The following is a 15764-nucleotide window of genomic DNA, read 5'->3' as shown; positions in this document are numbered from 1 at the left end:
CAACTGGGTCAGTCATGAAAACATACGGATTCTTCCTGTCCCAAGACTGGAGGCAGAGCAGCGATTTCCACAGGCTGCCCATGGAGAGACAGTCATTGGTGAAGGCAGACACCATGTTTTGTAACTCTATTCCATGGTGGTGCTCTTGATACAGAAAACACCTGCAAGTAAACTCAAGATCTTAAGACATGTTTTGGAGTTTTAGAAGTGAGGTATAATTTATTACAGTGTTGAACTCACGGTGGATAATTCCACCTATCCTGTACAGTGAAGCAAGAGCTGGTCAGAGAATGTATTTCCCTTCAATATGCATATGTATAACATTTCCCAGAAATCTCATGCATATTCTATTATTTCCCAGAGCTGATTTTAATATTATTATGAGCTTCATGTATGAGTGGTGTTCGGAGTCAGTGGTCCTCTGAGGGTCTCTAGTGGTCACCCACAGTCTTCCTCACCTTGTCCTTTCGATGAACTTTTGTTCTGGGCATGCTCACATGCTGGCTAACAAGCCAGCAACAGCCAAATCTCCAATAGTTCTAAGGTGCAAAACTTCCCCTTATCTATTCAACCATGCATTCCTTAGATGGTACAACCTATAAAGAAACTGAAATGGTTACAAAAGACACAGAATCTCCTCAGCATGTATCATACTTAACACAAAGCCTGCTGACAAAAGCCTTTTGCAATAGAAACAACTACTTTAATTGCTCTCCTGTGCTACTGCCTCACAATGTTATGGAGTTGGTTGGTGATTTGTGTTAAGACTGCGTGTTGCAGCAGTGCATGATGGTTACACAGAGAATATCAACAGCTGTTAGGGCAATGCAAGCACTAAAAGCGAGGGTAGCTCCGGCCTTGCTACAGTCCATAGGATTCATCTGAGTGCTGTTGATTTCAGTGGAACAAGTCAGGAGCAGTTTCCTCTGCAGCAACATGCCTGCTGTGGGAGTAGCACCACCAGCAGATGCTGACGGACACCCCTGAAGAATCTTTTAGCCCTGAGCAATGGAAACACAAGTTGTCCTCCAAGTCTTCGCTCTGCAAAGAGAACAACCTCACCTCACCACTTTGTGTGGCAAAGTGTGCTTGATGCACAGAGAGACCCCTCCATCCACCTCCAGCCTCCCCAGATTTTATGGGCAGGTGGATGGAAAAGCCCTGCTCCACCTGGCCCATCTCTGCTCTGTGGCCAGGATGCATCCCGAGAGGAAAGCGGTTTGCCGTGCTTCCCACATGTATTCTCTGCAGAGCTATTATTTTATAGTCTTTACAGTGACAGGAAGGTATTGCCTCACCATACCCATCTGTTCCTTTCTGTTTACGGCCAGTGTACACTGTATAAGCAGAACAAAAAGCCCCCACCTTGGCATTGGTGGTATCTAGTCTATGAAGAGACAAGCTTTGCCTGCATACATCTACAGATGGAATTCGGTGTGCATCAGGAGAGAAAAGACTCACCATTGCATTTCTGATGGCAGAATGTATCCTGATCTATGCTACATACTGGGAAAGCAAGCCTGGCTTTGCCTGTCCGAGCTCAAGTCTTGAGGAAGGAAATATGCAGTCTGTACAGTGACAGAAAAGCCTTGTAGTTGATGTGTAGTGTGCATGCAGATGGTAGACACCAGCTGTACAGATAGCTAAGGAACTGCTTTTCTGCAGAGATGTCTTGTATTTAGCCCATATATTGTCAGGGCAGACTAAAAAGCCTCTCACCTCCTTGCCTGTATTCTAAAGAAAAGACCAAAAAGCCTTCCTCTCCTCTCAAATATATTCTGCAGAGGTAAAGCAAGTCCTCTCTGAGGCATGTATCTATTGGGTAGCCAGGATGTCTTATGTGACCAGGCAGAAAAGCATGACTGCATGGATCTTCTGCAATCTTCTGTGGAAAGAGACTGTCTTCCATAAGCAGACAAGCAGATTTCTGTATCCGCTCTGCCTGCGGAGAATACATAGTCTTCACAACGGCAATATGTGAGCTCTGCACAGACAAACAAAACCTACTCGCCACTCTCTGTGTGTCTGCATGTAAAGTAGGTGCATGCACATGGATGTGTTCCATGTCAGGACAGAGAAATGCCCTTCCACCCTTGAACTTGAAAATGTCTGTGTTCTATATACAGGCAGCATCTATTCAGCACGAAGACATGAAGCGATGAAGCGTGGCTTCCCCTCTCCCATCTGTCTGCTTTGTGTAGTAAACACAGAACTGACATGCTGTATGTCTGTTCTGTGTGTTCTCTGTACGTGTTCAGCATAGAGAGTGCATTCAAGGAGAGAACAATGTGCTTCTGCTTCCTGTGTCTGCACCTTCTGAATTGAGAGAGGAAGAAAGCGTCAGGGAGCTGAGATCAGCTGCAGCTTCTCTTCCTGGGGATCATATATCCACTGTCTGTGGATGTTCTGTACAGACTGTGCTTGAGGGGTGTGTATCTACATTCTCCAAAGACATCCATAGAGAAGTATCTCTGTATGTCTGCCCATATGTATTGTTATTCCACCGCACTTCTGCAGAAGACGAGTTGTGTCTGTTTCACTATGCCTGCCCCTCAAACCACCGCTTTGCTGTTCCACCTCATTGCCCTGCAGGGGGACTGGAGCTTTTCACTGTTCTGTTTTGCAGTGCTGCCTCAGCCACCACGGTGATGTTTCACCACGCTGTGCTGAAGAGGCCAGTATTGTGCAGTTTAACACTGTCCCCATGCAGCAGGGCTGATGTGCTGTTCCACTGTGCTCTTCCACAGGACTCCAGCTCTTTGTTTTTTTCAGAGCACACTCCCACAGGACTCACCACTCTGCTCTTTTACCACGTCACTCTGCAGGACTGTAGTGCTTTCGTGTTTGATTGCACGGCTGCGCAAGAGACCGGAGCTTCGCTGTTTCACTACCATCTCCTGCAGGAGCCTGGGCTTCGCTGCTTCACCATGCTGTCCCAAGAGGCCACTGCATTGCAGTTTCACCATGCTGTGCTGCAGGAGGCCAGAGCTTTTGGCTTTGCCATGTCCCCATGCAGGACTCCACCTGCTGCTCTGCAGAAGGCCAGGAATTTGCTCTTTCAGCAAAACAACCTGCAGGAGCCTAACAGTTTTTCTCTCCACCTCCCTACAAGAGCCTGCTGCTTTGCTCTTTCACCAGGTCCCTTCCCATGAGGCCACCACACTTTTGTTTCACCGAACCGCACTGTGGGAGGCCAGCACTTTATGGTTTGACCATACAAGATGATTTGGTCATTTACTGCACCTCTTTGCAGGAGTTCACTGCTTTAGTTTTTCACTGTGCCTTTTCAAAGGATCCCACAGCTTCGCTGTTTAAAAAAAAGTAACAGTGTAGGAGACAGGGCTGGACTATGTTCTCTCAGAGGTCTGGTTCTGGTGGTTCAGGAGAGGTGCTTAGAACGTGCCTATTAGGTTGTGCTGCACTCTCTGCTCACAAGGGCTCAGCCTCAGCACACCCTGCTCCTGAATCACAACTGGGATGGCCATGCTGGGAACCCCAACCAACTCAGAGCAAACCCATCCCAGGAAGTGCCTAGTCACCTCTAGCAGCACCTCTAGTCACCTCTAGCAGCAGCTGCTGTGCAGCCTAGAGAGCTGTTGAGCAGAGGGGACATTTCTGCCACAAGGGCTGCTTCTGCTGCCCAAAACCCTCTGAAACTCTCTTTTTAGTACCCAAATCTTCAGGTCTTACAATCCACGCCTTCTGTACCTGAGCCACTTCCTAAAATGGCAGCTAGAAGCTACATGAGTTACGTAGGTCGAGCACTTTGCACAGTACCTAGCAATATTACACTGAAATGGAATAAAATTTCTGGAAGCAGACAACCACCTTTGTGATCAGATAGACTCTTCCTGAGATTTTTTCTGTCAGGGCACAGAACTAACATTTGGGCTCACAGTGTGTTGTGTGTTGGTGGCTCCTGTACTTCATTTTCGCTCATGTATTTTTCTTTGGTCACTTTTTATGCTTCTTATGGCTAACAACACCTGCTCTACTGTTCACCTTCACCATTGTTCCCCTGCCCTGGAGTCACTGCTTCGCTCCTTTGCCATGCCAGTGTGCAGGAGGCCAGCAATTTGGTCTTCCACGGCACTGACGTGCAAGAGTCTGCTGCTTTGCTCTTTCACCTTGTCATCTCAAAGGAGGCCACCGCACTTCTGTTTCACCATACTGCAAGATGCCAGCACTTTATGGTTTCACTGTGCCACCATGCAAAAGGTGACTGATTTGTGAATTCACAGCACTACCCAACAGGAGGCTGGCACTTTGTTGTTTCACCACATCCCTTTACAGAAGTTCACTGCTTTGGCTTTTCACTATGCCACTTCACAGGATTCCAGTGCTTCGCTGTCTCATCACTCCCTCCCACCTGAGGCTGATGTTTTGCTGTTTCACCACACTGATCTGCAGGATGCCAGCACTTTACTGTTGCACTGTAAGAAAAAGCAGTTTCCTCTAAAATGCTCCCTATATAACAAGGTTGCATTTTCTTTTCCACTTGTTTTCGAGAAAGAAAGGTTTTCCATGTGACTCCCCCATTCATAATGTAAGTGCATCACTTCCTAAAGAATAACTCTGATATCCAAATTGCTGTGGACTAAATTTTTGAAGCAAAGGATGTAGCAGCAAAAATCTTTTATTCTAGAGTGTTTTGCGCATCACCTGATTTGGGTGCTGTATATACATAGAGAGCACACCTGGTACAAGCAGTTAGGGCCTTTTCCCCAATTTTGTGTCCCCATTGCTCAACGTTCGCGACTTACATGCCTCCCCAGATGCCTTACCCTATCAGGAGTCTAAGTTTAATTTTTCTGCTTTTAGGGAGTTGTTTACCTCTTCAAAAACTATATGTCTTATGCAAAATAGCCAAGCAGCACCCTCTAGAAAGTGACTGAAGGTACCTGCCTCCTCTCCACCTCTGAGGCCAACCACTCCCATGGCCACATGTATTGGACTTGCACTGTTAAGTCTTGGCAGGCAAAGTGAGAATTCTTTCACAACCAATCAGCAGGGCTTGATGTAGTTACTTCTTTCATCCAGGATCCATTCTGAACGCTGACCTTTGGATGCAGGGTAGTATAAATAGTTTAGAACAAAGCTGTACAGGGGGCTGAAAGGTGACAATGCAAACAAATTCTCCTCTATTAATACTGAAATAGATTATTTTGCAGGAAGAGCCTAAGCCCCCAATAGTCTTTGAAAAGAAGTGGTAGAGTATTTTCCATATATAGGCCAAGAGTGTCTGCTGGGGTGTGGGCAGCACCAAAGGCGCGAGGGCTGTGACGGTTTGTGCTGGGAGGCAGTGGCTCCCGGCGAAGGCACGGGCTCCGGGGTGCTTGGCTGTGGGGGCGTGGCCAACGGCAACGGGGCGGGGCCAGGGCCAACAGCCACCCTGCTGCCCTCACTCCAGCTGAGCCTTCAGCGAGGCAGGAGAGCTGAGCTGGTGCTCGTGTCCTCACTGGCAGTTTGGTGCTCGCAGGTCTCTGTGCTGGACTCCCGAGGCATCAAAGGATCTTCCCCGCCCCCAGCAAGCCGGGGCGCACAACAAGTGCGCTCGCAGCAGCAGAGGTGAGGTTTGTGGTGACACCTCGCCCTGGGGAGCTGGGAGGGTTTCCTTCTGGAGGGACCTGGGCATCTGTGCCAGCCCTCCCCAGGCCAGCCCATGACCGTGGCCTCTCTCCCTCTTCTAGTGGGACACTGGCTGCAGCAGCGCCAAAGAGAGGGAGCTCTCCGCCACTCCCAGCTCCCCCCAGCCCGCCGCAGCAAGGGCAGAGCATGGCCACGGAGGTGGGCGACCGCTGTCCCATATGCCTGGACGGCTAGCATGACGCTGCCTACGTGATGCTGTGCTTGCACCAGTTTTGTTACCCCTGCATCCTGCGGAACGTCACAAGCAAACGCAAGTGCCTGCTCTGCAGAGGCAGAGTGAAATCCATCGTGCACTTGGTGCAGGCTGACGACGACTTCGAAGAGGTTGTTGTCAGACCGTCAGGACGGGCAGCGGCCTCGCCTGACACCCGCCAGGCAGAACCAGATCACGGTCTCCCCGCCGCCCACAGCCCCCAGCGCCCTGTCACACCCCAGCGCCCCGTCACACCCCAGCACCCTGTCACACCCCAGCGCCTGCCCGTGGTGGAGCCGGGGCCCAGGGCTCCAGTGGGTGGCCTCCAGCCTGACACCTGGGCAGACCTTTTTGATGAACACCCGGCTCTCCTCCAACGCTTTCTGCCCTGGCTGCAAGAGGAGCTAAGGCAGGTCTTTGCTGAGGAGCCCTCAACAGCGGCCGTCATGGAGGACCTCATCTGGTACGTCTTGGGCTTCTTTGGGCTGGACGAGGAGGTCCTGGTCCGGCTCATGCAAGTCAGCCTGGAGAACCGCACGAGGGCATTCATGCAAGAACTTCTGGACATCGCTGTGCAGCGCTGCGGCGGGGAGGCGCACCGTCTGCTGGGTCTGGAGAGTGGCCGTGATGCTGAGGAGTGCCAGGGCAGCCCCGCAGCTGGTCCTGCTGCTCCAACACCGGGCTCTCCTGCCGCAGCCCCAGGCCCCTCCAGCACCTACACCGCTGCTCTCCAGGGGGGTCCCAGCAGCCTCCCCCATGCTCCCGTTCCCACCCGCGGGGAGCAGGAAGAGACGCGTGAGGATGGAAGGGACGCTGTGCCAGGTCCCTCCACTGCCAGCCGCGGCACGGACTGCCTCCCTCAGCAGCCACGGCTAGCCCCAAGAGGCCACGCCGCCGCCGCCGCTAGTACCGGGCCACTGAAGCTTCTACCGCCAGAGCTGCTTCAGCAGCTGCGGGCGCTGCTGGACAGCAAGTCTATCACAAAGCTCTCGGCTCTCTACAGCTACTGCAGAAAGTAAACTGCCCAAAGGCAAGTGCTGCCCGGCTCCACGCCTGCATCTCTGCCACTGGCTCCGAGGCAGAAGTTTCCGGCAGGAGGGTCTCCAGGGCAGCCCACGCCCCATGCCTGTTGTCTTCCTCACCGCACCCTCTGCCTCCACGTTGCACCACTCTGTCCCATCGAGATGGGACTCAGGGAAGACTTCTCAAGCTGTCTTTCACACACACTAAACAAGTAAGTAGGAACACAAAAAAAAGAAATCTCCATCTTCTCTTTGGCAGGGGAAGGGGTGTTATTGTAACAGACTTTTGAAATATGTTGTTTCTCATTGGTGTCTCTGGAGAAACAGCACAGAGATTTCTGTCCCACGAACTTCTTCTAATGAGTTAACTTTTTGCTTCACGCAATCATGATCCTTGCTCGAGAGAGAGAGAAGCTGCAAGAAGTTCTACTTCTGACCGCTATGGGGAGACCCTTCCTAGAGTTCTAAGGGAGCTGGCTGTGGAAAGAGCCAAGTCTAGCAATTTGCAGTCATCGTCTCAAGAGAAGGTAATTTTTCGGGTGTGGAATATAATGGAGAGCTGAGCATCGCTTTGGTTACACAGGGCTGATGTTTTTCTCCTCTTGCTTTATAGCCTCAAGACCAAAGCCGTTACCAACAGTAACAAAATGTGCTAATGCAGGAAAGGGGCATACAGGAGCAACTTTCATTAGTAGTGTGTTGCCCAGCACTGGAAAGGCAGAGGCAGAAATCAAGAAGAAAAGAAGTTTATCACAATATGGTAGGTGATCAGTCTTTTAACAAAGTGTAGTCTTGAGCTGAAAGTTTGGAGAGGGAGAGAAAAATCCGTTTGAACTATGTGAGCGTTTTGAGCTCTTATTGGCATCTTTGAACTTAAAATATACAACGCTTAAGAGCCAATACCTGATCAGTAGTACTTGGAGAGAGAGTTTTTCTGCTATGATAATCTTATTTATGCAAATCCATGCACTTGAATTACGGTAAATGTGTTCACAGATTTTAAGGTAGCTGCAACTAAGATGATGACTACCACCAAGCTATTGACGTACAGATTTTGACAGACTTGAGTGTGTGTTTCACAGAGTTGATTATTCACAGCTCCCTGCCCAATTTCTCCCTCATTTCTGCCTTTTTTGCTTCAAAACAGGGGAGCAACCTTACTGTTTCTCTGATGTATGAAGAGCCAAAAAGAGGCTAGTGGTTCTCTGATGATTTTCTTACGGGCCGTATGGTCAAATAAACTTGAATTCTGATGTCTTGGGCTCCAGGGGAATGTAAGTCTGCTACCTTTTCCTTTTAATTCAAGCCCTGGAGCTACAGAAGGACCAGTTGAAGGACCATCCCCTCCCTGATGCAGAATTGCGTGATGCGTTTGTTGGGAAAATTCTCACGGATGTGTCCAAGGTGGAGTAGACCTTCAGAATGAATATTGCAAAAATTTCTTGCTTCTCTTTCGTGTGTGTGTTTGTGCGTCTATGTCTTCTGTCTTTTCAAAGGGTTCTGTTTGCATTTAGTTTTGGATCTGCCACAGTAATGGTCGACTTAGGGACAACAACAAATGCACTTTGAAGGGGCCCCAGCACTGAAATGCAGATGCATTTTCTTCTGATGTGAGAATTACATCACTCGGGGGGGCTTAAAACTGGATTAGTCTTGCCTCAGAGGCAGTGATTTAGGAACATAAGTTTGAAGCATAAAGAAATAATTTAAAAAAAAAAAAAATTTGGAAAATTCCTATAACTTCTTAATGGGCCTGGTACATCACCCAAAAAGCGAGGGTTCACCTGTGTTTCTTGCTCATGGAATGTTTTTGTTATGTATCACCTCATATTTCTTGAACACAGCATAATCTTTTCATTTATTTATTTACCTATGTTCACATTTATAGCCTCTGTGCCTCTGCAGATTGCTGGATTTGGGAGTTCGTCCTGTTCCTTCATGTTCTGCAGCACAGGATGGTAGCTGGCAGTCACCGTGCAGAGCTTCTTCGTAATTCACGGCATCCAGCCGACTGATCTTAAATGTGCGTGCTTCCATCTCACAAGAGTTTTTCAGGAGCATCAGAGCTGAATTTACTAGAGACTCCTCTTGTGGTTAAGGTTTGTATGTTCAAAAAACCCACACAGTCAAAAGCCTGTAAACTGAGTTTAAAAGGAAACTCCCAAAGTATTTAACACAAACTGTGCTGGATTCAAATTGTGGAATGTTTTCAGTACGCGTGGGGTTATTGTATCTGCAGTCTTTGTGGAAGCAGTGCACTGGCAGCAGTCCTGAAGAGGGGCAGTTTCGGTCCAAGTTAATTGCAGGATGCACATTTTCCCGCAGCTTCGTGACATACACTTGTCTTTATCCCATGGAACACAGTAGGTTAAAAATTGATTTTTCAGGAAATTAATTTAAAAATAGCATTTGATGTTGGCATTAAAAAACTAAAATCCAAATGAAACAAAAAGAACGGCGCAGAGGCTAAACTTTGTCCTCTCTGCAGGTACAACCACAGGTTGTATTTAAACTAATACTTTTGACTAGTGCAGTCTGCTGTTGTGAAGATTTAACTGTTTTAAAGGAAAGTTTTTTCTGTCTTTTCACAGCGAGCTGAAGCTTTGCTCACAGCTGCTTTGGTTTTCCTGGGTTTACTACTCAGTCTATTCTCACATCCAGCCCCCACACCAAAGCCTCCTAATTCCCTCTCACCTCCAGGACAATCAGTCACTCCTCCACCACCAGCAAAGGAACCTGGCATACCATGCAGGGAAGAGAATTCAAGGGCAAAACAGATCGTTACGGTAAGCTGGACTGTGGGCAGTGATTTTTACAGGTACAGGCTTTATAGACTGTGATTTGATTTAGATTTGTTTCAAGTTTGCCCAGACTTCTTACGTTTAGATTTGGAATCGCAAATCAGAATGGCCTACTTGAATTTGGTCAGAAAAGGTTATGTTGGACGTGCTGGAAGATCACATGCCTGCAGGACCAGGCTCATAATAAATGCCTGTGTCCTTGGCAGTTCTCACGCAGGTGTTTTGTAGTAGCTGTGATAGTTGCAAGATGTGAGTTGAGCTTCCAGCTCCAGCTTTTCAGACAGTGGTATGGGAGGAAGCTAAGGAATACAGCTCGAGCCAGTTGTTTGAGTTTCTTAACTTTTGTGAATCAAATATCTCTGAAAGCAACAAATGTCATGAGAAAGAGAGGCAATAAGCAGCTGGGGCCAGAGACTCTGCATTTTCAGGGGGATGTAAGCTTTTTGTTCTATGCTATGAAAGCCAAGGCCCTCACAGCAATGGTGGGGAGACCTCACCCGCGGCTGAACACCCCACGTGGCACCCCAACTGCCTCTACGAATCCTCACTGAGAAAAAGAAAGGCCCTTCCCCTGGGACGGCAGATCTGGGTGGTGTTATAGCAATTGATGATGTATTTTTCTTCATCAGTGTACTTACTCTCTTACGGTAATGATTAGACACTTTGCCTTTACAAGCTGCTACTGTTCTTGTGTGACTGATAACCACTAAGCGTTTTCTTTCTGGCTGTGATAACTTGAGTAAAACTTGATTTCACTGAGTCTTTCAGAATCTGGGACTTCACGATGATTTTTTGCTAAAGGCTCCCGAGTATTTGAGAATCTGTGCTTTCAGGATGAGTTTTGCTAAAAGCGCCTTGGTTTTACAGAGTATTTGAGAATTTGGGCTTTCGGGACGATTTTTGCTAAAGCTGCCCCCCCACACCCACACACACACACTTTGTGCTAAAACAGTGAGCTAAGCTCCCTCTTCTTCAAAACACAGTATTGAACCTAAAGAACAGCCTTGCAATGACAGTGTAAGCACTTCCAAAACCCCACTTCACCTTAATCCCCCAAGGTCTTGAAACTCAGCAAGCAGTCAAAAGCATGATTAATTTTCACACCCAGTTTAAAAGCTAAGGGAGTGCTCAAGTGAGAATGTTTCAGTTCCTGGGATGTGTACGTATGAGATTTCTGCATCTGAGATCTTGAAACAGCTCATCGCCTTGAGAGTGTACTTCAGGATCAGTGCAGTCCTGGAGATTGATTGTTGCTATTGAAGGTCCTCCGCTGCTCTTTGTAAATAACAGGAGCGCCCAGTTACAGACTCCGTGTGTTCTACGATTCTGTGATATTTAATCCTTTGGGTAAAAGGGATTCTCCAGATCTGAGTGTTTCTAGTGAGACAGCTGAAAGCACTTGCCTCTCCTATGTACGCTGTCTTGTATTTGGGTAAGAAATCCAAGGTGCTTATTAAACAGGTTCATTTTTGCGTTCATCCAGCTTCTGACTGCTGGCTTTCTGTGCTTGAAAATTAGGATTCTGGCCTGGTATTGATTCTTTCCTGTGTTCTTAACTACAGTGGCTTTCCTATTCCTTTCTGTCTGTGAACAGAAGGGATTTGACATAAGTGAATATCAAATTGAGGAGTGGCCAATTTGAGCCATTTTTCTCAAAGCATCGCAGCCCCCAAGGGACGGTGGTACAGACTGCATTCAGGAGGCCAAAGCAGCCTTTCCACAGCTGGGGGGGGTGGTGATGTCACAGGGCCTAACTGACAGGCCTTAGACAATACAGGTGACCCACGAGTGATTCGTATTGCACTGCTCTGTGTACAGTTTCATCTGTAACTTTTCACATTGCTATTATCAGTTGAGCCGTGCTGTGCTATTCTTGATAGAGACAGTGTGAGAAAATGTATCATGGCTAGCATTATCAGCAGGCTTGGGCTGTGCCACCTTAACTGTAGCTTCTCTAGCATATACAAGACGAGGAAAAAAAAACATTGACACCCTGGCTGAGCAATCAGCACGAGCATGGGTGCTGTGTGAAAAAGAGAGGAGCTCTGCAGGAATGCTACGTCTCAACAGCACCTTAGCTTAACGATAAGAGTAATCCAGCTGCTTCCTTCTCTCCTCTTCTGAGACCTTGGCCATTCTCCAGAAGGGGGACAGGAAGCAGCTGAGGCCAGAGACTCTGTGGCTTTGCGGTGATGTCAGCTCTTTCTTTAACAGTATAAAAGCTGGACCCTTCACAGCAATGGCCAGAGACCTCACCTACGAGTGGACACACTGCGTAGGAACACCAGTTGTCTGGGATAGACTCTCCAAATCTTCACTGCAAAAAAGGGGTTCCCCAACGACTGCAGATCTGGATGATGAGAATGGCGCAATTGCTGATGTATCTTTCTTAATTACTGTACTTATTCTCTTGTAGTAGCAATCAAGTGTGTTTGCCTTCAAAGCTCTTACCGTTACCTTCTTAATCACTGTTAATCCTTTGTTACCTTTCTTGACGTAATACGTTAAGTTTAAACTTGATTTCACAGAATAGTCGAGAGTTTGAGCTCTCATGGTGCTTATACCTTGTGCTTAGCACCTGGTGGTAAAAAAACGGGTAACTAGGCAGAGACTGTGAACATAGACCTGCTTTTGTGTAAAAATCGTGTCACTAAAATTGACACCAGAAATTCCTGTAACTTTGGCAGGTTTATCTGGGGGTTGCATACTCTTCAGCAGGATTTCATACACTTCCTTTCTGTTTTCTGTGTGTGCTCAATTTGCATCTCTTTCCTTATGGAAAAGGAAGCACTTTTCTCACCAGATACTTTGAAAGCCACAACTGCTTAGCGTTTATCAGACAGAACGTTAACGATGAAATAATGGCGAAATTCAAGTGCTAGCATACACTGCCACAATTTTTCTTCAGTTTGTTCTGAACTTCCAGCCGCCAGTTGCACTCTTTCTACACAAGATAAATAATCTATTATTCTTTAGTACAGCCCTGTTGTTATGTTATTATTTAGTGTTACATAGCTGGGAAGAATGATAAGTATTCACTGCATCAAAGGAGTCACAAATTAAACGTCAGTCTCTTGGGAAAGGAGTGTGGAATTCTTAATTTGTTCTGTTTTAAAATGGGAAGACTTTACAGAGAGAAAGTGATTTGTAAAGCTCTTTGAGGATCATTTTGAAGCTGTGTGATTAATTTCTCTTTCTGTTCATGAAGTGAACCCAGCCACCAGGAGTCCAAGGTGTCCTCTTCATCCAAAGACAGAGCCAGACCCCTCACAACAAACCGACAGCTTTCTGAACGCATGGACGCACAGCACATGTACGTGCAGTGTTGGGGGATTGTCCCGTCAGTTAAGGGAGCTGAAGTAAAATGTGCAGTTGGCAAACCCAGTGCAAGTGTCTCAGAAACTAGCACAATATTGCTAAGTTTCTTTAAACTTTAGAGGGAAGAGCTTGCTCAAAGAAAGTCCCTGTAGAAAATGCATAGTCAATGTTCCTGATCTTAATAAAGGTATTGAGGAAACTGATAGAATCTAAATGCTGTCTCATGCAATCCAAGCAATTCTGTCAAGAATGTCATGTTTGGGGCACGCCGGGGCCTCTCACAAGCCTATGATCGATCTATGATTATATGATCGATCCTACCCTCAAAGCCATCAGGAGATCCACTTTTATTGTCCACATCTATAAAGGCAAAATGAATTTTCAGGGAAAAATTTAGCTAGGGAGAAGAAATAAAAGCAAGAATTCTGACTCTTTGTTTATCAGCTTTATGTAAAGTACAAGAATAAAAGTCAAGGTAGAGGTTCCAACAGCAGACGGCACAAGAAGTTCACTGCAGAATTGTCTTCTTTCCAACGAGACCAGAAGCGCCAGCCCAGACTGCTCGAAAGGATGCTCATGGAATCACGGAATGGTTCGGTTTGGGCTGGAAACGCACACAGTTGCCACCAGCACCACAGGCAGGGACACCTTCCACTGGTGTGCCAGTGCCTAACTCTTACCCTAGCCATAAACCTAAGCATGGGTGATGGAAATAGCACTTCCTTTTTCTTCAGTTGGTGGCACTTGGAGTCCTGCAGTGCTGCCGGAGTCGCAGGCACCAACGGGACTGGGGAGAGTCCCGGGGGCCAGGAGATGTCCTGTTTGGGGCACGCCGGGGCCTCTCACAGGGCTGGGAAGAGTCCAGGGGCCTGGGGACTCTTCTCTTCAGGGCACGCCGGGGCCTCTTGCAGCACAGAGGAGAGTCCTGGGGTCTGGAGGTCCATTTCCTCAGGGCATGCCGGGGCCTCTGGCGTTGCAGAGGAGAGCTCTGAGGGCTGGGGACTGTTCTCTTCGGGGCATGCCGGGGCCTCTTGCGTGGCAGAGGAGAGTCCTGGCGGCTGAGGACTCTTCTCTTTGGGGCACGCTGTGGCCTCTGGCGGGGAAAAGGAGAGTCCTGGCGGCTGAGGATTCTTCTCTTTGGGGCACACCGGGGCCTCTGGCGGGGCAGAGGAGAGACCTGGCATCTTAGGACTATTCCCTTCGGGGCACGCCGGGGCCTCTGGCAGGGCGGAGGAGAGTCCTGGCGGCTGAGGACTCTTCTCTTTGCAGCACGACGGGGACTCTGGCGGGGCAGAGAGGAGTCCTGGCAGCTGCGGACTCTTCTCTTCGGGGCACACTGGGGCCTCCGAAGCCAGTGCTCCCTGTCTGCAATTGGAGCCAAGGGGCTGGAACCCTGCCCAGTGGGACCTCCCTCCTCTGCTGCCTTCCCCGGCCCCTCCTGGGGCTCCTCCTGCTCTGCAGGGATGGCTGTGGATCCAGGATGGATGGGCTCCCGCTGGAGGGTGGCCTCTGATGTGCAGGGCTGCTCCTCAACATTGCAGCGTGCAGGGCTGCTCACAGAGGCCACGTGAGGCTCGGGACTCCCCGGTCTGGAGCTTGAGCAGCTGGAGTATCTGAGGGAGCTGGAGCAGCTGGGGCAGCTGGGGCAGCTGGGGAAGCTGGCGAAGCTGGAGCAGCTGGGGGAGCTGGAGCTTGCCGCAGGTTTCTCCTCCTCCTCTCCGGCAGCATCGGAGTGCATCACCTTCCAGGCCTCGCCACTGCAGTACCACGCAATGTTATCAATGAGGCCATGGACCACGTCTTCTGTGTATGGCTCTAAGGTGGGCTGCAGCGTCTGGACCAGAACTTCCTCATCTGGACCGCAGGTGCACAGAACATGCAGGATGCTGCTTTCTGCGCTCCTTATTCTCCACCACTGCGCCCCAAATATTGCCTCCAGCTCGTTGTGCAGCCACAGGAGCACAAAATCAAGGACATTTTGACGGCGTTGGAAAAGGTCTGCCCAGACCTGAAGCGGGACGCCACCCACGGATCCTGGTTGCAAATTTCCCTCCTCAGCTGAGGACACTGTCCCCTGCGGAGAGGATGGAGGGCCTTGGGGGCTGTTTTCGGCCAGGCAGCTGAGAGAGCTTCCTGCCTGGCTGCTGGCATCTGGCAAGTCTTCAGGGGCTGGTGTGTTGAGCTCTGCCGAGTTGTCTTCCACTTGCACAAAATACCTGACAGCTCCTATCGGTTCTCTGCAGACCGGGCACGCTGGATCCATCCATGCCCAAAGTAGGATGCAGCCCAGGCAGAACTGGTGCCCGCATGGCTGCAATAAGCCAAGGCTTTTCCAAGAATTGCAGCAGATCGGGCAGCTCCGTTCTGCCTCGACAGACATGTTTTGCCTCTGCTATGGACTTGGGAGCACTGAGGATGAGGAGTTGCTCCTCCTTGCTGGTGCTGTCACTGCCAAAGGCTGTCGCGCTGTCAAACGGAGAGAGGCCGTGGTCACTCGCTGTCCTTGGGAGGGCACGGGAGGAAGAAGTAGCCAGGCCCGGCGAGAAGGATACTCTCCGTGCTCACCGAGCCCCACAGCCACCCGAGGGGAATGTTTCCCTGCACAACTGACCTCTGCTGCTACTGCGCGTCCAGCGATGCCCTGCTGCCTGAACTGGGCAGGGCTGGGGAAATAGGGAATGGCTCTGCAATGGGCACCCAGAGCTGCTGACAGCAGCCCACGAAACACCACTCAGGTTCGGGAGAAGCCTGGCTCGACACTCCACGCCTCGCAGGCACGCT

General features: G+C 49.2%; 1 long non-coding RNA gene across 1 annotated transcript; it reads left to right on the top strand.

The window, feature by feature from the left end:
- The first annotated feature begins 8823 nt into the window (after window positions 1–8823).
- On the top strand, window positions 8824–13009 carry LOC128850465 (uncharacterized). Its single transcript, XR_008447874.1, has 3 exons — window positions 8824–8963; window positions 9456–9650; window positions 11880–13009. It is a non-coding gene; the product is annotated as an uncharacterized LOC128850465 (long non-coding RNA).
- The last annotated feature ends 2755 nt before the right edge of the window (window positions 13010–15764 follow it).

Source organism: Cuculus canorus, chromosome Z (genome assembly GCF_017976375.1).
Source record: "Cuculus canorus isolate bCucCan1 chromosome Z, bCucCan1.pri, whole genome shotgun sequence".
NCBI classification, from domain to species: Eukaryota; Metazoa; Chordata; class Aves; order Cuculiformes; family Cuculidae; genus Cuculus; species Cuculus canorus.
The sequence above is the reverse complement of the archived record's forward strand: the minus strand, read 5'-3'. Positions and strand labels throughout refer to the sequence as shown.